Source organism: Grammomys surdaster, unplaced genomic scaffold (assembly GCF_004785775.1).
Source record: "Grammomys surdaster isolate TR1022 unplaced genomic scaffold, NIH_TR_1.0 193, whole genome shotgun sequence".
NCBI lineage: Eukaryota > Metazoa > Chordata > Mammalia > Rodentia > Muridae > Grammomys > Grammomys surdaster.
In genome coordinates, this window is record NW_021604638.1 from 6,571,442 (window position 1) to 6,594,055 (window position 22,614).

At 48.6% G+C, this 22,614-nt stretch overlaps 2 pseudogenes; both read left to right on the forward strand.

Moving 5' to 3' along the window:
- Positions 1–7,392: 7,392 nt before the first annotated feature.
- Positions 7,393–8,339, forward strand: LOC114623063 (annotated as a pseudogene).
- Positions 8,340–12,927: 4,588 nt separating this feature from the next.
- LOC114623094 lies at positions 12,928–13,520 on the forward strand (annotated as a pseudogene).
- The last annotated feature ends 9,094 nt before the right edge of the window (positions 13,521–22,614 follow it).

A 22,614-nucleotide genomic window follows, 5' to 3' on the forward strand; every position in this document is an offset into this window, starting at 1 on the left:
AAAAAAAAAAGGAACGAATCCAAAACTAAATGAATTCTTTTTGATAGTTTCTACATTTTATTCCAAACAAACCAATTAGCTCATATGAAACAGAATATCCAATCAATTTAAACACAACCAAGTCCCCAGCAGTTAAAAATCATTCCTCTCCATTAGGTAGGGCGGCTCACCACGATTCAACACAAACCCTGCGTCACGCCATCGTGCGACGTCACGCCACCGTGCGTCATGCCATCACCTTCGTGCGTCACGCCATGGTGCGAATCCTTCCAGACCAGCTTTGTTCCCGGCGGGCTCCCTCTAGGAGTCACTGTACCTGATCTTGTGACCAGTTTTCATCTGGATCCTTGGGGAATAGATGGCTCTGCTCTGCTTCGAGGCCAGAAGTCACATGATCTCGAAAGTCTCCTGAGAAGATACGGCAAGAGGCGGAGGCAGGGATACGGTGCACAATGGCCAGTGATAAAATTTTAAATAAGAAAAAACTTTTAATAGTTTTTCAAGGAGAGACGGGGAGATAAAACAATGGCTGAGGTGCCGGGGTTTTTGTAGCAGTGGCTGGCCTTGAATTCACTATGTAATCAAGGATAACCCTAAACTCTTTGGTTTGGGGGTTTGTTTTTAAGTAGCAAGACGTTTTATTTAAAGAGAACATACAGGACACACTGTCTCCGTTTGGGGTGCTACTTGGGCTAGACCTTGAACTCCTGATTCTCCTGCAGCACGTTCTGATCCCTAATCCCAGGTGAGCACAGCATCCAGCTTATCCAGCGCTGGGGATGGAAGCCAGGGCATCCTGTAAGCTCCGGGCGCGCTTTACATTCCGAGCCATGTCCCCAGTCCCAAAATAATACTTGATTCTCAGAGAAAAGTGTGCATTAATGGGGAGGCAAATGTGGGCAAAGAAAAACAACATGTGTATAAATATGCATTCTTATAGAAAGCTGTGACAAAACCCAGGGTTTTGCATGTCAACCTAGAGACGTTAATTGAGTTTAAAAGTTGTACTAATTGTGCCATAGTCGAATTCGAAGTATCTTCTGGTGCAACTGTTTTTCAACTGTTTAAAAAAAAAACAACCAAAAAAACAAAAAACAAAAACTATGGGCCAGAGCCAGGTGTGGTAGTGCATGCCTTTGGTCCCAGCACTCAGGAGGGAGTGGCAGGCAGATCTCTGTGAGTTTGAGCCTAGCCTGATCTACAGATCGAGTTCCTCCACAGCCAGGTCCACAGTGAGACCCTGTCTCCTACAAAATAGAACAACTGCGGACCGTTGGAGAATGTTCACCAGATTTAAAAAAAAAAAAAAGAGTTTGCCTCCAAGCCGGATAACCTGAATTCAATCCCTGGGACCCATGTGGTAGAAGAGTTCTGACTCCCAGCTCATCTTGGAAAGTGAGTGCTGCCTTTGCAGGGGTGTGGGGAGCGTGTCTTTAATCTCAGCACTGAGAAGGCAGAAGCAGGTGGGTCTCTGAGGCTAGCCTAGCCAACATAAGAGAGACCCTGTCTCAAAAGAGAAAAACAAAACAAACACCCCCACCCCCATACCCCAACACACCTCCTTACCACCACCACCCCCCCACACACACTCTCAATACTTTCTCAAAGAGAATCCCAGTTGGGTTCCCAGCACCCACGTCAGTCAGCGCTAGAATTCCGTCATGTTGCTACTGATTTCTCGCCAAGATACTTCAGTCTATCTCCCCTGCCTCAGCCAGAGCCCGCTCACAGAGAACTTTTACTAGGCCTGTGAGTGAGCCACAAGCTTCCTTTGAGCACACACAGTGGCCCCTCCCCTCCCATCTCCTGTCTCCTTAGGACGATGAAGGTGAGAAAGGTGTTTTCCAAACAAGTGATCTTTTGTTCAGTTTGAATTTTTATGCAATTCGAAACAATCTTCGGGTACCTCAAGACGGAAGTGACTCAGCTCTCAGACTCTGGAAGATGCTAAAATAACAGTACTATATTTTTTAAAGAAAAAAAAAACAGTATTTTGGTGTTTAAAAATAGCATGCTATACCAGAATACCAAAAAGAGGAAATTTTACTGCAATCATTAGCCCAGTTGCTAGGAGACTCATGCACAAGCCTGAAGCTAGGGCACAGGTAGGAAAGGGGAATTCACTTAAGCAGCTTCGGGCGACAGAGGATGGACGGCAAAGTCATGATAAAGTCCTTGAGAGTTTGTGTCTTAGAATGAGGTCTGAATTCCATCCTACATGGAGTCTAAATACTAATCACCAGGGACAGTTTTCCAAGCCGCTCTATATCCTGATGCTATGTTTATTCTACAACAGTGCCTGGAGATTCTCCTTGTCCATGATTACAGAAAGACAGGACTATCATCCCAGCTACTCAAGAAGCTGAGGCAGGAGGATTAAACAAACACCGAAAACCAGCCTGAGCAAGTCAGTGGGACTATCTAAACATGGCTAGAGATGGAGGGGTTTGCCTAAAACCACCAAGGCTCTGGGTGACCTAATTATAAGTTCCAGGCTCGCACTTGGGAGGCAGAGGCAGGTGGATTTCTGAGTTCGAGGCCAGCCTGGTCTACAGAGTGAGTTCCAGGACAGCCAGGGCTACACAGAGAAACCCTGTCTCGAAAAAACAAAAAAATAAAAAAATAAAAAATAAGTTCCAGGCTCACACATACTGAATATGACAAGTGCAACAGGAGTCAGTTCTTGATGGAAAGAGAAAGAACATACCATGTTTGTGTGTGTGTGTGTGTGTTTGTGTGTGTGTGTAATATGTATGTGTGTAGTATGTGTGTGATATGTGTGTAATGTGTGCAACATATGTGTGTAATGTGTGTGTGATATGTGTGTGTAATGTTATGTAATATGTGTGTAATATATGTGTGTGACATGTGTGGAATGTATGTGTGTATAATGTGTGTGTGTTTAATGTGTGTAATGTCTGTGTAATATGTGTGTGATGTGTGTAATATGTGTGTGTAATGTGTATGTGTATAATATGTGTGGAAACACATTTGTGTGTATGTGTGTAATATGTGTGTGTAATGTGTATGTGTGTGTAATGTGTGTGGGAACACACATTTGTGTGTATTTCTGGAGGTCGTTAGCCACATCTGCTTCAATTGTTCTCTGTCATTTTTTCCCTCCTTCTTTCCTTCTTCCTTCCTTCCTTCCTTCCTTCCTTCCTCCCTTCCTTCCTTTCTTCTTCCTTTCTTTCTCTGTTCTTTCTTCTGTATTTTTATCATGTTTGTTTAATTACTTTGATTTTCTCCTTAAAATTTTTTTTTTACTTATTTTCTAATTCACTTTACAATCCGACCAGGCTGTCTTCCTGGTAATGTAAACTGAAGAGGGCCTACCTACAGAGTAAGTTTCAGTTCAGGCAGGGCTACACAGTGAGTTCCTATCTCAAAAATTAAGTAACAAGTCTTTATACATACATATATACATACATACATACATACATACATACATACAACTACATCAGGATACCACACACACCCTTCCATCAGATGGACATCATGGAGGTGTGCTGCCCACCTCTGCTGATGAGGCAAGGAGAAACAGACCCTCCTGCTGTAGCTAGGGAGCTCTAACGTCATGGCGCAATGGAGGGTGTGGGCGCAGCTCACAAGTGCACACACGCAGTCCCTCTGACTCACCCAGTCCTGCCTTTAGGGGCTGTTCCACAGGCAGCAAAAGTGAGTGTGTGCAGGGGTGAGTGTGTGCAGGAGTGAGCACGTGCAGGAGTGTGTGCAGGAATGAATGCATGCAGAAGTGAGTGTGTGCAGGAATGAATGTGTGCAGGAGTGTGTGCAGAAGTGAGTGTGTGCAGGACTTAGTGTGTGCAGGACTGAGTGTGTGCAAGAGTGGGTGCATGCAGGAGTGAGCACATGCAGGAGTGAGCGTGTACAGGAGAGAGCAGGAGCGTTTGCTGCAGCAGGCTCAGTAAAAGCAAACCGCAGAGGCTCCTAAACGCCCATACCCACGTGCATGGGTTCATCTGATGGAGGCCTGGGGCTCGTGGGCAGAGTAAGGTGCAAACAAGCGTAGTGTGTGTGAATGTGTGACTAAGACTTACACGGGTATCTGTGAGTGTGCATGTGCCTGTGTGTACAGATATATGTGTCTGAGCGCTTGTATATGTGCATGTGTGTGTGTTGCTAAAATTCCTTCCCTGAGGGGAGATGTAAACAACACCTACCCTGCATCCTAAGGTCTTAACAAAAATCTGAGGTGTGATTCCACCACAGGAACCAATGGGTTTACCAGGCTACCTTACAGAGCATTGGTGAGGGGTTACAGGCAGAAGCATGGATGGCTTAAAACAACCACACTGGAAGGTCTGTACCCAGAGGGATGGATGGTGGCTTTACCCAGGACTGTGTAGATGAGAATCCCCTTATTCTTCATGTATACACATACATATTTGTATAATTGTATACGGCTGTTTTGGAAGGGTGGCTGGATACACAGATGAGGGTGTCAGGGCCCTCCCATTCAACTCCTTCCCTGAGGGAAGGTCACCAGTCAATAGGCACACCGCTGTGATGATCTTTTGCAAGCAGCCCCAACCAAACTCCTGAAGGTGGCGATAGCCTAGCTAGGACAATATGGGTGTGTGCATGTGTGTGTGTACAAATGTATGTGAGTGTATACGTATGCTTCGCACATATGCATGTACAAGTGTGTGCATCTATGGAAATGTACACGTGAAGCCATTTATGTGCAGGTGTCTGTGCACGTATGTGTGTCATAGGTATTTACAGCATGGTGCACAGGGAGAATAAACCAGAAACTAGTGGAAAGTTTGCGTGTGAATAAAGAGGAAGATGGAGGGAGGGGGAGGGGGACCTCTAAGGCCACCTTCCTATACAGTTTTTGGGTTGAGCCGTGGAAATTAAATAAGAGGAGGGGGAAAGTCTTCCCCAAGACAATAAGTAAACAGAAATTAGTTTGCCCAGCCCAGCTGCCAACGTGGACTTTAGCTTCAGTGGAATCACGACATCTGAACTAGTTTTTGAGCATGATAGTCATGTGCATTATGTAATAATGTTCTTGCTTTTCGAAGCCCCGAGACCAAGGTATTTATAGGTAAAAGGATACAGCGTCTTCGTGCTGCTTTCAAACACTTTGGAAAAGAGCAAAATGTCAAATGCCAAGTGGTGAGCCCAAAAGAAGGCATGGGAGGTCATTAGACTATCTTCTGACCTTTTCAACGCATTTGAAATGTGTCAGAATGAGTCTCGGGGGATACAGAGCTAAGGGTGCAAAGCCAACTGCAGACAAGGCTCAGGGATCTCCCGAAGTGGGAGGTGAGCCGCTCAAACCCACCGTGTGCTGAGTGCCATTCACAGCTGGGGAAGCAAGGCTCTTCACAGCACCTGTGGAAGCACCACGCCCATTTATTCCCATTTAAACCAGGGCTGGAGATGCAGAAAACAACTCGTGAACAAGCAATGCCATTGCAGAAAACCCCAACCCACTCTGACTTCCAGGAAGCCACTTAGCAGAACTTTTCAAAGTCCTGTCAGAAATCAACCCTTCCCCGGGTACCTAGGTGGTACATAAAGAGCATCCGTGCCTTTAAGATATGCTAAGTACCTGAGGCACAGCAGGAGAATGCGCACAGGCTATACACATGAGCGTTTCCCTGTACACTTTGCTTGGAAGGATTAGCGAAACCGATGCTTTTTCTAGAAAGGAAAATCAATATTGGACTTAACTTGCATCCTTTTGTTCTATTTTGAATTCTTCCATTGGAATATGTTAACTGTATAAATGTGTTTCCTAAATAGTAGTATGGTCGGTGAACGGATGAGTTGGTGAGTGGGTAGATGGATGGACAGATGGATGTCTTGGTGGAAGTGGGTAGGTGGGTGGGTGAGTGGATGGATGGATGGATGGATGGATGGATGGATGGATGGACAGACAGATAGGTGGGTGCATGGATGGATTGGTAGATAGGCAGATGGACAGATAGACGGGTGAGTAGATACATAGGTGTTAAGACAGATAGGTGAGAAGATAGATAAGTGAATGAGTAGGTGGGTGGATTGATGGACAGATGGACAGATGACTAGATGGGTGGGTTGTTGGATGAATGAATGGGTAGGTGGACAGATGGGTGGATAGTGGATGGATAGATAGATAGATAGATAGATAGATTGGTGCCCAGGTGGGTGAAGGATGCAGCAGAGAGGGGTGGGTTGATGATGGATAGCTGAGTGAATAGATAACTAGAGAGATGGACAGATGGACAGGTGGATGGACGGACAGCTCAGTGGGAGGATAGACACAGATGAATGGTACATAGAAAAACAAGTTTTTCTATCCCAACTCTACTTTCATTGACAAGTACTGGCTGGTCTGAGCTGTTCCTGCTGACTTAAGGCCACAGCCTGGCTCCATGCCTTGCTCAGGTCTTCAGTTTACAATTGGAAGCTTCTCTCTGTCATCCCTCCTTGGATTTCAGGGACCTCTTCCTCCCCCCCACCCCCGCTCTAAGACACTTGCAGCTTATTGTCATTGTAGCCCAAGCCAAAGGGACCTGTCTGCCAACACTAATGCCCGTTCTTCTTATCTGCAAAGACAGAGGAGCCTGCAGCTGATCACCCGGATGACTGAGGTGGTTAAACCTCCAGCAGCAAGCCGGCTTCCTTCCATTCATGGCCCTGGGAAGTCTTCTGAGGAGCTGCCAAGGCCTCACGGTTCCCTGGTGACAGCCTGCTGACAAATTCTCAGTATCTCTGTGGTAATGTGCTTTGCATGGTAGTTTCTCTCATGTCATGGCCCCAAGGACCTCATCTCTGGCTGCAGCACAGGCGCCTGTAACTCCTGCAGAAGGCAGGGAGTGAGGGCCAGGACCTCTCCCTTCCATTGCTTGACCCCACCAGAGCTGGGACACTCCACTCTGTGGAGGCACACTGCTGGGACTCATATTGCCAGGCCAGCCTCCACCCTGGCACAGACATCACGTGAGAGAGTTCAGAGAAGCAACAGCGAGGAGGGTTGGGGAGATGGCTCGGGAGCTAAAGTTTGTGGTCCAAGTGTGAAGACCAGATTTCAGATCCTAGAGCCCACATCCATGGCAGGTAGACGGGGTGGCCAAGCTATAATTCCAGACCTTGGGAGACAGAGACGAAATTCCCGGTGGGTATTCAAACTGGCTAGCCAGACTCATCCTATCAGTGAGCTTTGGGTTGAATTGAGGGACCTTACCCCAGTGAATGAGGTGGAGATTAATCAGGGAAGACTCTGAACTTAATCTCTGGGCTCTACGTGAAAGCACACATGTGCACACACAAGTATACACACATGCACCCAGACACCCAGATTCACACATGTGCACATAACACACATAAAGAAAGAAAGGGGCACATTTTGCAGGTCCGGGTGTGTGACATGCAGCAATCATGGCTAGCCATCTGGAACTCAACAATGGCACCAAGATGCCCACCCTGGGCCTGGGTACCTGGAAGTCTCCTCCTGGCCAGGTGACCGAGGCTGTGAAGGTTGCTATTGACATAGGGTATCGCCATATTGACTGCCCCCAGGTGTACCAGAATGAGAAGGAGGTGGGAGTGGCCCTCCAGGAGAAGCTCAAGGAGCAGGTGGTGAAGCGCCAGGATCTCTTCATCATCAGCAAGCTGTGGTGAATGTTCCACGACAAGAGCATGGTGAAAGGAGCCTGCCAGAAGACACTCGGTGACCTGCAGCTGGACTACCTAGATCACTTATTCACTGGCCAACGGGCTTCAAGCCTGGGCCCGATTATTTCCCACTGGATGTATCAGGAAACGTGATTCCTAGTGACACCAATTTTGTGGACACTTGGACGGCTATGGAACAACTAATGGACGAAGATTTGGTAAAAGCAATTGGTGTCTCCAACTTCAACCCTCTTCAGATTGAGAGGATCTTGAACAAGCCTGGCTTAAAATATAAGCCTGCGGTTAACCAGATCGAGTGCCACCCATACCTAACTCAGGAGAAGCTGACTGAGTACTGCCATAGCAAAGGCATCGCGGTGACTGCATACAGTCCCCTTGGTTCTCCTGACAGGCCCTGGGCCAAGCCTGAAGACCCTTCTCTCCTAGAGGATACCAGGATCAAGGCAATTGCAGCCAAGTACAATAAAACTACAGCCCAGGTGCTGATCCGGTTCCCCATTCAGAGGAACTTGGTGGTGATCCCCAAGTCTGTGACACCAGCACGCATTGCTGAGAACTTTAAGGTCTTTGACTTTGAGCCAAGCAGCGAGGACATGTCCACTCTACTGAGCTACAACAGGAACTGGAGGATGGGCGCCATGACGAGCTGTGCCAAACACAAGGATTACCCGTTCCACGCACAAGTCTGAAGCTGCGGCAGACGGATCCCTGAGTCTCCCCAAGCAACTTAAACCTGTTCTTTCTGCCTCATCTCCCCTTGCAAGTGTCCTGTGGCCTGTGCCCCTCTGCACTGGGCGGCACCTTGCAGACCGGATGGTGAGAGTGTGTTAGTTTGACGTAGAATCTGGAGGGCAGTACCAGTAGCTGAGGAGCTTCTTCCAGCCTTTCTTGGTCTTTCTTCCCCACCTGGAGGACTTTAACATGAGTACCCTTCCCAACCAAAGAGAAGCAAGATTTATAGCCCAAGTCATGCCACTAACACTTAAATTTGAGTGCTTAGAACTGTAATTCTATGGGTCAGACTTCTCCTTGCCTCAAATAAAAACTGCTTTTGTGAAAAAAAAAAGAAAGAAAGGGAGGGGAAGGGAGGGAGGAGGGAAGGGAAGGAGGAAGGAAGGAAAGAAGGAAGGAAGGAAGGAAGGAAGGAAGGAAGGAAGGAAGGAAGGAAGGGAAGGGAAGGGAAGGGAAGGGAAGGGAAGGGAAGGGAAAAAGAAACAGAAAGGGAAAAAGAAACCCAGGAAAGAATAAGGGTAAGATACAACCCAGTGATCCACTCCTCCAAGCAGGCCCGGCCTTCCGCTGTTAGTGGGGTGGTCACTTAGCATGCAGGAGACCTGGGCTCCATCCTCGGCAGCACGCAAACCGGGTGTGGTAGTGTGCACCCGAAGTCCCAGCACTCAGGAGGTGGGGCAGAAGGATAGGAGGCCAAGACCATTCTCAGCTACATAGCAAGTTCAGAGCCAGCCTGGGAGATAGGAGACCTTGTAATAGTAACAATAAATATGTTAACATTTCCCAGCCTACCTCCCCGAGTCCCTGTGCATGCATTACACTCACAGCCGGGCACATCTGAACCAGCGCATGGCAGCCTCCATCCCGCGGCTGCTCACCGCCCATTGACACTGTGCAGTTTACTTGGCTGGACGGCTGTGATTTGGATGTCTGTGTTCTCAAAATTTTGGAAGAAGCCAGAGTTTGTGGGTTCACACCTGTAATCCCATCATTCGGGAGGTGGAGGCCGGGGGATCAGAAGTTCAAGGTCATCCTCCAGTGCATAGCAACTCTAAGGCCAGCCTGGGCTACAAGAGTCTCTGTCTCAAAAAAAAAAAAGTAAATAAATAAATGTGGAATTCAAATTTGAACTCATAATCAGGAAAAGGCATTGATTAGGTCAGAGCCCTCCTGGTCTCCCCTGAGCATCCTCAGGGATCAACCAGGTATGCTCTTCACAAACCTCCTAGGCACCTGCCAATCCAATCAGGCTGACAGGATTAATCATGGCACCTCATTTCCATATATTACCATAATCACCATTGTCCTCCTGGGAAATGAGCGATGCTGCTGGGATCTGACTTCCTAGGAAACTTACAGCTTCTGGGACAGGCAAGGTAGACTCTAGGGTGACCTTTCTGGTCTTAACCCTTGCTCGTTCCCTCCCCTCTGCTAGCAACGATATCTCAGTGTTAGGACAGACCTTCTGAAGGAGGACAGGGCACTTAGAATGAATATATATTATACAAAAGAACTCACCAGATTGGCTTCTGACAATGGCCACCTGCCTGCTGGAGAGCCTGACTACCCAGCAGCTGCTCCGTCTGCTAAGCTCGACCCCTCAGCAGCTCCAATCTGGCAATAAGGGCCTGGAGGATCCCTGGAGAGCCACTGGTCTTCAGTCCACGTTGGAAGCTGAAGAAGCTGATAGTAGCACCGTGGCTGTGGTGGTAACTGAGTAGACACACTCTCCAGCAAGGCAGGGAGGCAGGCAAGCTGCCTTCTCCCTAGATCTCTGTATCTGGGCCCACCAGAAGGTGCCGCCTACTGTGTGGAGGGTGTTCCCCCACTCAGAAAATCCTTTCAGAAAATCCTCCCCAACATATACTTTCCTGCCCAGAATTGTTGATTCCAGACACCGTCAGGTTGAAAATCAAGAATAACCATGACACCCATGCGGGTCTCTACCCTAACGACTCCATTTGTCTCCTCTGTCATCCCAACTCCACGCATGTGCTGGAGACACAGGCGATGTGCTCAATGGAGTCAGGAAACCAAGGCTCAGCAAACCTAGTAAGCCACCTAAGCTAATACAGCTGAAAGGTGACGATGGAAGCTGGCACCAGGGCAGTCTGAAACCCCAACCCCCAGTCTATGTCTGCTAGGCTGGGCCGGTAATCTCCATTGTCTACTCTGAAAGATTTAGAATCACCTCTGGGTGTGTCTGTGAGGGAATTTCCAGAGAGACTGATGGAGGAGGGAAGACCAGCCCTACATGTGACCCGCACCACCCCATACACTGGAGTTCCAGACTGAATCAGAAGGAAAAGGCCATCAAGTACCCACCTCCTTACGTCACACTCCCGTCACCATGGCTTTCCTCCCATGAGAGACAGTACTCTCAAACTGTGGCCCTCAAATAAACCCTTTCTTCTTCTTTAAATTGCTCTTTTTTTCTTTCTTTCTTTTTTTTACAGATTTATTTATTTCATGTACATGAGTATACTCCCGCTGTCTTCAGACACACCAGAAGAGGACATCAGATCCCATTACAGATGGTTGTGAGCCACCATGTGGTTGCTGGGAATTGAACTCAGGACCTCTGGAAGGGCAGACGGTGCTCTTAACCACTGAGCCATTTCTCTAGCCCTTTAAGTTGACCTTGAATTAAGTACTTTGTCTCAAAGAGAAAAGAAGCAGGTCCCCTGGCCTTGTCCAGCTCTAGGTAGCAGATGGCCTCACACTTGTTCCCAACCAGATGCTGCTGGCAGCTGAAACAAGCAGAAGACAAAAAATCTATCCACAGGAAATTCTGCACTTTTTTCCCCCTTTCCTTTTCTGGAAGATACTGGTGGGCGTTCCTGCTTCTGCTGGAGATTAAAGTCAAGGCCTCAATGAGTCACCTCTGCAGCCCTGGCTTTGCTGAGATGTTTAAATTATTATTTATGATATTTTAATTATATTTTCTTGTGCATGTTCACGTGTGTATATGTGCATGTGAGTGCAGGTGCCCGTGGAAGCCGGAAGCATTAGTCTCCCTGAGATTCTCTGGATTCAGAGTTCCAGGCAGTGGTGAGCTGATTAATATAGGTGCTGAGAACTGAACTCAGGTCTGCTGCGAGAGCAGTGTGTACTCTTAGCCACAGAGTCAGCGTTCCAGCTCCTCTTGGCTGCTTTTTAATCACATCTTCTTGCGGGGAATGCTGGAAGGTCTTTACACAGGCAGACTGTGAACTCCTCATAATGATTTGTAGGTCTCCCCCCTCTTTCACAGCTTGCCTGACCCTCCACACAGGTCAGGATCTTGCTGTGTGGTTCACACAGACACCACAGTCTCCTTTGTCTCCAGCTGCTCTTCTCTGAACAGAACAGCCCCAGCCTGGACCCAGCTCTGCCTCGTTGGCAAATCGTCTTCCCTGGACGCTGGCACTGCGGGTGTGGGTGGGTTCCTTTCAACAGCTCCTCCTACCACTGCTTCATCTGCCTATCACAAAACCATGCAAGGCTGATATCTTCCAAAAACCTGAGCAATTTGGGCTCAGGTTTATTCCGGGGCACTTCATTATACATGCGTTCCCCAAATCGGATGTGTGTTGGACATGGGTGGGAGGGTGATCTTTTTGTCAACGGTTTGAAAAGTGTTGGAGTCTTGGTATGCATTCTGCAGGAAACTTCAGCATGAAGAATGTCTAGAACAGGAAAAAGAGTTTAGTTAGGGCTGAGGAGAAGGCTCAGTATGCCTTGCCATTGCAAGCATGGGGACCCAAGTTCAACCCCAAGAACCTACCTAAAACGAATCCCGGGGAGTCTGGCGAGATGGCTCGGTGGTTAAAGGCGCTGACTGTTCTTGCAGAAGACCCTAGTTCACTTCCCAGCACCCACATTGGGTGGTTCATAGACATCTATAACTCCAGCTCCTGGGGATTGGATCCCTGAGGGCACCTGCACATATGTACACACACACACAAATACCAATAAATATTAATTTTTAGAAAAGGAGAAGAAACTCAGAGTTGTGCTGGGGAAGTGGAACAGGCAGAGCCCTGGGCTCAATGAGCAGCCAGTGAGCTAGTCTGATAACTTTTTCCAGGACAGCAAGAGACCCTGTCCCCAAAAACAAGGTACATGGCTCCTGAAGAATGACAACTGAAGTTGTCTTCTGTCCTTCATACATGGGCGCGCGCGTACACACACACATACACACACACACACACACACACACACACACACACAGGGAGAGTGCTTCTACAACTTTGGACTTAAGTTGAGTAAGTAGCGTTTCTTTTTCAGGAAGTCCACAGCCTACGAAACTCTGATTTATCTTCAATAAATAAGAGTTCAAAGAGCAGAGTGAGGAGCATGGAGGGGCGTGATTGGTTTTGAGAGCCACAAAGAAGCATCTTGGGGAGCGCAGCGCCTTGGAGGTCCCGTGGATCTGTGTCTTGCTTCAACAGTGTTTGGACGGAACAGACCCGGGGACTCCCACTTTGTTAGCTTCCAGCCGCCTCACAGTCGCAGCCTCCGGGACCATCTCCTCACCGCCTTCGCCTCCTAGGACCAGCCAGCCCAGTCTTTGCGGTTAGCTCCAAACTCCGGATCAGCCATGACCTCTCAGATTCGTCAGAATTATTCCACCGAAGTGGAAGCTGCCGTGAACCGCCTGGTCAACTTGCACCTGCGGGCCTCCTACACCTACCTCTCTCTGGGCTTCTTTTTTGACCGGGGTGACGTGGCTTTGGAGGGCGCAGGCCACTTCTTCCGCGAACTGGCGGAGGAGAAGCGCGAAGGCGCCTAGCGTCTCCCCAAGTTGCGGGGGCCGTGCACTCTTCCAGGATGTGCAGAAGCTACCTCAAGATGAATGGGGTAAAACCCAGGAGGCCATGGAAGCTGCCTTGGCCCTGGAGAAGAACCTGAACCAGGCCCTCTTGGATCTGCATGCCCTGGGATCTGCCCGTACAGACCCTCATCTCTGTGACTTCTTGGAAAGCCACTTCCTGGAGAAGGAGGTGAAGCTCATCAAGAAGATGGGCAACCACCTGACGAACCTCCGTAGGCTGGCAGGGCCACAACCAGCGCAGACTGGTGCGTCCCAGGCGTCTCTGGGAGAGTATCTCTTTGAGCGCCTCACTCTCAAGCATGACTAGGAGGCCTCTGCACCTTCGAGGGGCTCCCTCCTCTGCTCTGCACCAGCCCGCCTCAGAACCTCCACCTGAATGAACCTCTCAAGCCACTAGGCAGCTTTGTAATCGCCCCGGAGCCTCTCCCAAGTCTTGGACCAAGTGAAAATAAAGCTTTTTGAAACAGAAAAAAAAAAAAAAAAAGAAGAAGAAGCATCTTGGGGAATATGACAGAGACGTTAATCAAGAGGGGGGAGTTGCAAAGCAGAAGCCCACACTACATTTCAAATGAATTTTCCAGTAAGTACAATGAGTGGCTGGAGGGTGACTGGAAATAGTAATCACATTATTATGTCTAACTCCTCTGTCCAGACTCAGTGTTTCACTGATGGATCTGAAGGGGCCTTTAAACATGAAGGTTCTCAGAATAGCATCATTCCAGTTCGTTCCACTTTGTTTTCTGTTACTGTGATTAAAAAAATAATAATAACAACAACATGACCAAAGCGCCTAGGGGAAGGAAAGGGTTAACTTCACCTGGCAGGTCATCACTGAGAGGAAGCCAGGGCAGGAACCTGGAGTCAGGAACTGAAATAGATGAGAGAGGAATACTGTTTACTGTCTTGCTTCGCCTAGCTTGCTCAGTTACCTTTCTTATATAGCCGGGGGCTCACCTGCCTAGGGATGGTGCCGCCCACAGTGGTCTGAGCCCTCCTACACCAACGAGCAATTGAGAAAATGCCTCACAGAAATGGCCATAGGCTAGTTTGACTGAAGCAGTTCTTCAGTTGGGGTTCCCTCTTCCTAGGTATGTCAATTTGACCACAAAACTTACAAAGACAACTATTACTATCTTCAGGGATTAGATGCAACTTTGGATGTTGTGACAATTTAAATGAGAATGGCCCCCATAGGCTCCTATGTTGAAACGGTTTGTCCCCAGTTGGTGGAACTTGGAGGATGTGTGCCAATGGAAGTGGGCTTTGAGGTGTCAAAAGCCCATGACAAGCCCAGCCTCTCTCTCTGCCTGCTGCTCTCATGTGATGCTCCAGCGTCATGCCTGTCCGTCTCTGCCTGCTGCTCTCATGTGATGCTCCAGCGTCATGCCTGTCCGCTTCTGTCATGATGATCATGGACTCACCCTCTGAAACAGTAAGCAAATCCCCCAATTAAATGCTTTCTTTATAAGGGTTGCCTTGGTCACGGGGTCTCTTCACTGCTGTGGAACAGTGACTAAGACAGAAGTTCACAACAGCACCAGAAACATCAAAAACAACTCTACCCACATCTGGCTTGGTGAACAGAGGTGGGAGCTTCTCTCTCAGCTTCACATGGCTGTGTTTCCACTCAGAGGAAGGGCTGGCTCCCTTTGATGACTCTGCAGAATCTCAGATGTCATCTCTACCTTGGCTACTTAGTTTAGACCAAGTGTGATGGCCTGATACAATGTCCCAGGTGTCACCTCTACCTTGGCTACTTAGTTTAGACCAAGTGTTGATGGCCTGATACAGTGTGTCCTCCAAATGGTTCCTCCTCCAGCCTTGAGGCTCTGACCCAGTCTATGGGTTCAATCTGTGGTGCCCTGATTCTGATGGCACAGCTGGGAAGCAGGGCCTCAGCTGAGGAAGCAGGTCACTGAGGAGTGTGCTCTTGTGAGCTAGCGCCTGTCCAGCCCAGAGCCTGCTCCTTTGAAGCTGCCATGAGGTGGTGGTATCTTTGCTCTGTCACATTTCAGCCTAGTCTATCTTGCAAGTTCTAGGACACCAGAGATATATAGCGAGGCCTTGTCTCAAAAAAAAAGTTGTATTTTTAACTATGAGCGTTGGTGTACCGGGAGTACATCCATGTGAGTGTAGTTACCCACAGAGGCCAGCAGAGGGCATCGTGCCCATCTTCATCGGGTGTGGAGCTGGCATCACACAGTTGTGAACTGACCAACGTGGGAGCTGGGAACCAAACTCCTGACCTCTGCAAGAACCACAAATGCTCTTAACTGCTGAGCCATCTCTCCGACCCTAAGATTTCTTCTCGAAGTAAATCTATTTAAAACAAAACAAGCTGGCTTTAAGGAACCTTCAAGTCTTGGGACAGATAAATCAGAGCGAAGACAAAACGGAGAAGGCTGAAGTTTGCAAATTGTCCTAAGAGACTTTTGATGGAACTTAGTGGAAACTGTCTTGGCTTATTTCCCTTTAATCAAATTCCTGTGAAACCCATTTACATTTCCAGTATCTCATCGCGGAATGCATTAATACATATTTGCTGGATAATTGAGGATATAATCAATCAATAGAAGGCGCTTCCTGTAAGACCTGCCATCTCCTCTCTAATTAATCCAGCTCACAGCAACAAAAACATCTACACCACATAACTGAGCATTTGTCATAAACCACGCCCATAAGTCACGCCCATAAGCCACGCCCAGCCTGCCTGTCCTGGTCTAAGGTGAAATGCTCCCTGAAGGCTCAGAAGTTAGAATGGTTGGCCCCTTGGGGTGCGCTATCCTCAAGTTTTATAACCCTTGAGACAGGAGGCCTAACTGGCGCTTGAAAGTAGAATTAGCCTATGCTTCCTGCCTCAGCTCTCTGCTTCCTGATTGGCCAATAAATGAGAGCTCTCAGACATTCTCTGGCTGCCGTGTACTCTGCCAATAAGGAATGAAAACCTGAGCTTAAGAAAACCCTTCCTCTCTTTAAGTTGCTTCTGTCACAAATTTTGCCATGGGGATGGGAAAAGAATATGCTAGACCACCTTAAGCAGGCTGAGACCGCATTAGCAAACACTGGGCAACATCATCCACTACAAAGCCTGTTCTATAATAGGCCATTGAGTATGCAGTGTGCAGTATGGGTGCACTTCAACACCATCATGAGGTAGGAAAGTCACCAGTGGGCGCATTGTAGGTCGGCAACCGTATGCTATCCTCTCCTGCCTCAACCCAGCTGCTACACACATTTTCCCTCTGGCTCTGAGCTTTTGACGCCTCTGTCAAGAACGAGTTTGGTGGTATTGTTGCAGAGGTGGGGGATGTTTGAGTGGGTGGAGCTTAAGTCAGAGAACTAGGACCCCAGAAACACAATGGCCACTCAAGTCACTCTGGGCCAGTAGCTCCCAGGTCCATTGTCAGGGGACCAGGAAAAATGACGAGTGACAAGGACAAGTAAAACCTTATTAAGGTCATTGTGCTCATTTTGAGAACCCCCGAAAAAGCCACCAAGGAGCTGATTCCAATGTGATGCACTAGGGTCTTTATTCAAGCTCCAGCTTGCTCCCCTACCCCCATTGTCACTGCTGCAGCAGGACAGGAGGGTGAAGCCGCAAGCCTTCAGCTGGACAAGGTTTTTATGGGAAACAGTGAGCAAGCAAGGGGGGTTCCAGCCTGGCAAGCATCTAACTGGATAACTATTATGATATCTGCTGCCCTATAAGCAGACAGGTGAGTGCTCTGAAGCAAAACCACGAACAATAATCACAAACAGTCTGAAGGTATGTCTGGAACTACCAGACTAATCCTGATTGGTTGTTGCTAGGGAGTAATTTTCAGGTATGGGCCAGAGTTGAGCTATGTAGTTCTTTCTAGAACTTGGGTCCAGCTTGAGCTCATCGGCAGATCAAGTTCTCAGATCCTTTTTCCTTTTAAAATGGAGGCCAGTCCCAAGATGGAGTAGGTTTGTCCACTCAAGGTAGAGAAGCAGCTCTGGGGGAGGTAGGGGATAAACTCTGGCCTGGGCCTTGAGATCCTAGCTTCTGTTTGATAAAGACCAAGATCAGCAGGGTGACCTCCCCAAATCAAGATCCCTAGCTGTGGTGGATAATCGAGGACCTCTGGCTGACGAAGGGCGTTCTTCAGACACGCAGGAACCATGGGAACACCTCATGTAAGTGTGACTGAAGTTAAATTATTAAAAGCAATGTCTCAGCCTGGGCCTGTGTCAGGTCTGTCATCCCAGCTGCTTGGGAAGATGAGGCAGAAGGATTGAAACAATAAAATGCATGAACAGGTACTCACAAGAAGATGGGGGCCTATCACTCTCAGGTTCAAAGGAAACTCCATTTCCCCAAACTCTAAAGGCAGTTAGATAAAAGACAGCATTCCTCAGGAGCCTGTGGAACTGGTTTCCACACCTAAGGAGCCATTCCCCTTACCTCTGGCAGAAGAGGGACATATGGCTGCTTGTGCTTGGCTGCTAATATGAGCCTATTAGCACAGCAAAGCCCATGCTGGCCTACAGCTCCTCAGTGTCGGCAAGAACTTGTTACACATTTCAGAGTCCATGCTAGCCTCCTGACTCTTCTCACCTCTTCTCTGTCTTAACTCTCTCCAGCTCTAGTTTCCCTCCACCTCTACTCACTCTTCTTATAACCCTGCTCTTCCTTCTTCCTCTCCTCCTAGTCCCCATACACACACACACATGCACACACACACACACACAGAAGCTTAGCAATTAAGTGTTTATTAATGAAATGGAAAAAATGACAGTGCAGAAGGAGTGAGGCCAAATGACACCCCATGGCTCTGAAATTACAGTATAAAATCACAATCAATTGTATGCATTTATTAAAAATATGCATTTCTGTCAGGCCTGGTAGTTCACACTTTTAATCCCAGAACAAGGGAAGGAAAGACAGGTAGATCTCTGTGAATTCAAAACCAGCCTGGTCTACATCATGGGTTCTAAGCCATTCAGAGTTACACAGTGGGACCTTGCCTTATTCATGGATGGATATGCCTAAGTCCCCAGGAAAGATCTGGAAAAAATGGCTGCCTTGAAACCTTGAGGCCCTGGTACCAAGATCACTAGACGTCACAGCCACAAAGGAAGAGCCCTGGTTCCAGGTCTGAGATGGGGAAGGAGGGACTTGAGGGGTCTAAGACCTGATGTGGCCAGAGCTTTCGAAAGATCTCCTCCAGCTGGTGAGAAAGCTTTTGTAAACCTTTGATGAGGCTTAGCTACTGGGGACCCCCAAGTGAACTACGTGGAGCCAGAGATCAATGCAAAAGCAAGAGGAGTTTATTGTTCCAGCATGCTGGGGTCGCCCTGCATCCAAAGGACAGGCAAAGACCCCGGGCAGCCTGTTGGGACAGTTTTTATACAGTTTTCAGGGGCAGAATAGAGCATCAGCCACTAGGCACAGTATGATTGGCAGAACAGTGTGACTTTTAAACTGATTGGTCCTTAAGGAAAGAGGCAGCAAGGGCTTTCTTTGTCTGGGGGGAAAGGGAGGGTGGGCAACAGTCGGCAGCCCTGAGGAATGTGTCTCCACGCTCTGTTCCCCCTGTGGTCTTCCTGAGGAATTCAGCCTCTCCCTTCTGGAGGGGAGGGGAGGGGTTGCCTATGCGTTCTATGACCTCTCTCTTCCAGGGGGAAAGGGGTGCCTACGTGCTCCCAACGACCTCTCTTTTCTGGGAAGAGAGGGGGTCTGGTGGAATTTTCCAAGGCTCTGAGCTGACCTCTTCACTTTCACCAAGGACTGTCACCAGAAGCAGCCCTTCAGGGGACGGTGCATTTGTGAGGTGACATGGGAAAGACACTGCTATGAGACAATAGAGCGGGGACAGGAGTGGATACCTGCTAAATGAAAAAAGAGGCCAGCACTAACGTCCGTGCTGGCAGGCGACAGGGACAACTACCACCTAACCAGGAAAAGGAATCCAGATTTCTTTTCTAAGAGGCAACTGGGGAGCATGAAGCAATCAGCTGATGTGTCCAGAGCTTTCTAAAGATCCCCTCCAGCTGCTGAGAGAACAGAGGTAAGAATCACTGGGCTGGCAACATGGCTCAGCAGATTAAAGGCTTGCTGCCAAACCTGACTGCATGAGTTCAATCCCCAGGACCCACATGGTAAAGGGAGAGAACCAACTTCAGCAGGTTATCCTCTGACCTCTACTTGTGCACTGTGGCACACACACACACACACACATACACACACACACACACTAAACAAAATCAAATGTAGTTTTAAAAAAGAAGAAGGCCTTTGTGGTGCCCCAGACATAGCCCCCCTGGGCCCGCCTCTTCCTTTCAGGGGTGGGTGGATTCTTCCACACTCAGAAGCCTACCTCCCTCCCCGCTCCCCATACCACTGATTCCTCCCCCACCCCACCCTTGAGGGAAGAGAGGAGGAGGGCAGGTTATCACCATGGGATACCTTTGATATGCTGGGGTCCAGGTCCTAGCCCAGCAAGAACTGAGTCCTGTGTACTGCAGAGTTACAAGACTGCCATTCAGCCCGTACCCCTAAAAATCACAGGAAGTGCTCGTGAATGCTTAAAAGGGATGTGTGGAAAGACTTACAAACTCACAAACCACCACCAGGGCAGACAGCTAACAGTTTTCTTTCCTTCAAAACAGCGTACTTTCCAGTCCCCAAGGAGGAAGAGAAAGCTGCAAGCTTGACCACTGAGGACAGAGCATGTCAGTCAGGCTGTGCGTCAACAAACCACTTGCATGTAATAGGTGTAGCAGGATAAGCAGCTGACGAGGCAGAGGTGTAGCCCGAAGTAGGCAGAGCCAGGGAGGTGAGGTTCCAGGATCCTGAAATCAGGGTGTCCGGCTCCCTGTGTTTCCCACATAAGACTCTTCCCCATTAAGACAGCGGGCCCCACGCTCTGTGGAAAAGAACTAAATTTGTCTCTGCAGAAATGAAAGGAGAAGCTGATAAGATTCCTGCTTTCATGTTTTGTCTCACTTCAAAAGGAAACGCTTGGCAATAAATGGGAGAACCCGAGGGCAGCAAAGCGTGCAGTTGACTCAGTGAGGAAAAGATGAAAAACAGCGTAGAAATCACTAGACTCGACCTGGGGGAGGGGGAGGTCGGAGGTCCGGTACACAGGAGACAGAAGGGGCCAGGCATGAAAGAGCCTGCCCACCACAACCCCTCTGCAAGGCTCTTTGCAGCCAGCTGCTGCAGGTCTCCAAGGGTCACACACGGGGTGACAATCATTTAACACCAGAGCTGCTCGGAGCATGTAATGAAGCAACAAGCAGCCTCTTGTCAACAACAGGAGATATGTCCAAGTTCAACCCTCCTGGCTCCCAGAACAGGAGCCACAGCATGGAGTCTGTCTAGGACTGCTCAATCAGTAACCCAGCCCAGACTGTTCTGTGAAGCCCGAGCCACTGTGATGCCCTGTTAGGGGAGTCACTAAGGAAGAGAGGGACCAGCGCTGTCCTCCAAACCACTGTGATGGACCACTGGGACAGAAAGCCAGGCCATCTGCTCCAGAAGGTGAGATCTTAAGAAAGAGATGGTGGGGTAAGGATAGAGAGAAATCATTCATTCATAGATGGTGGGATCATTCACTCATTCATAGATGGTGGGATCATTCACTCATTCATAGACGGTGGGATCATTCACTCATTCATAGATGGTGGGATCATTCACTCATTCATAGATGGTGGGATCATTCACTCATTCATAGATGGTGGGATCATTCACTCATTCATAGATGGTGGGATCAGTATAGCAGGCAATCATTCATTCATAGATGGTGGGATCATTCACTCATTCATAGATGGTGGGATCATTCACTCATTCATAGATGGTGGGATCATTCACTCATTCATAGATGGTGGGATCAGTAGAGCAGGCAATCATCATTCATTCATAGATGGTGGGATCAGGAAAGCAGGCAATTGCTCATTCACTCGTTCATAGATGGTGGGATCATTCACTCATTCATAGATGGTGGGATCAGTAGAGCAGGCAATCATTCATTCACAGATGGTGGGATCATTCACTCATTCATAGATGGTGGGATCATTCACTCACTCATAGATGGTGGGATGAGGATAGCAGGCAATCACTCACTCACTCATTCATTCTATAGCGCTATTGCTATCGTTATCTGTGTGTTGGTCGAGCCCAGGGCCTCTTGCACCCTAGGCCAGCACTCTACCACTGAGATATGACCCTTGTTCCAGTGGTTTAAATAGAAGATGTCCTCTGTAGGCTTCTGTATCTGAATATTCAGTTCCCAGCTGGTGACACTGTTTGGGGAGGTTATGGAGCCTTCTGACTGCCAAGCCGTCCCACACTCCCACTGCCCACCATGACGGGCTGTATCAGTCTGGAGCTGAACACAGAAATAAATCACTTTCCCCCAAGTTCTCTTTGATGACAGTATTTTATCGCAGCAACAGGAAAGTGTCTAAAACATCAGCCTCTTTTTCCTCTGGCATTTTTTTCATTTCAGACAATCGCAAGATGTTGCCCAAGCTGACCTTAAACTTGCAGTCCCTTCTGCCCCAGCCTCCCAAGTAGCTAGGCTTATGGACGGGTCTGTGCTAGCAGGCCCAGTGCCATCCTGCCAACACTGGCTGAGCTTTTCCCTTCTCAGCCCTGTACTAGACTAGAGAACGCAGGAGGTAATCCTTTCTAGGAGCTACAAAGAGGCTGAGGTCAGCCTATGTGCAAACTGGGGAGCTGGCTTCCTCTGAGGCTCGGGGATCTTCAAGAAGGAAGCATCAGAAAGACCATAAGAGCCAGAGCTGGAGGATAACGCAACAGGGCAGCCACACACGGGAACTCACAGAGGCTGACAGCACCCACAAGATCTGCTCACGCTCAACACAGACAAAATCCCATCATGCAGTGTGGAGGCGGGTACAACATCCCACCCCTCCCTGAGGAGCACTGCCAGTTAATAGCTGCCGAGAGAGGGAAAGTCTGTTTTCTTTAACCATACAACCTACCAGGTCAACACATACCAGGCCCAAGTGTATGCAGCTGCATGTCTTAGTTAGGGTTTTACTGCTGTGAAGAGACACCAGGACCAAGGCAACTCTTATAAGGACAATATTTAATTGGGGCTGGCTTACAGGTTCACAGGTTCAGACTTACAGGTTAGTCCATTATCATCAAGGTGGGAGCATGGCAGCATCCAGGCAGGCATGGGGCAGGAGGAGCTGAGGGTTCTACATCTTCCTCTGAAGGCCTCTAGGAGAAGACTCAGCCTCCTCAGGCAACTAGGAGGAAGCTGTCTCAAAGTCCGTCCCCACCATGACTCACTTCCTCTAACAAGACCACACCCACTCTAACAAGGCCACACCTCCTAATAGTGCCACTCACTTCCTGGGCCAAGCATATTCAAATCACCACACTGAGCAACACAAACAGAACTTCATTTGGGGAG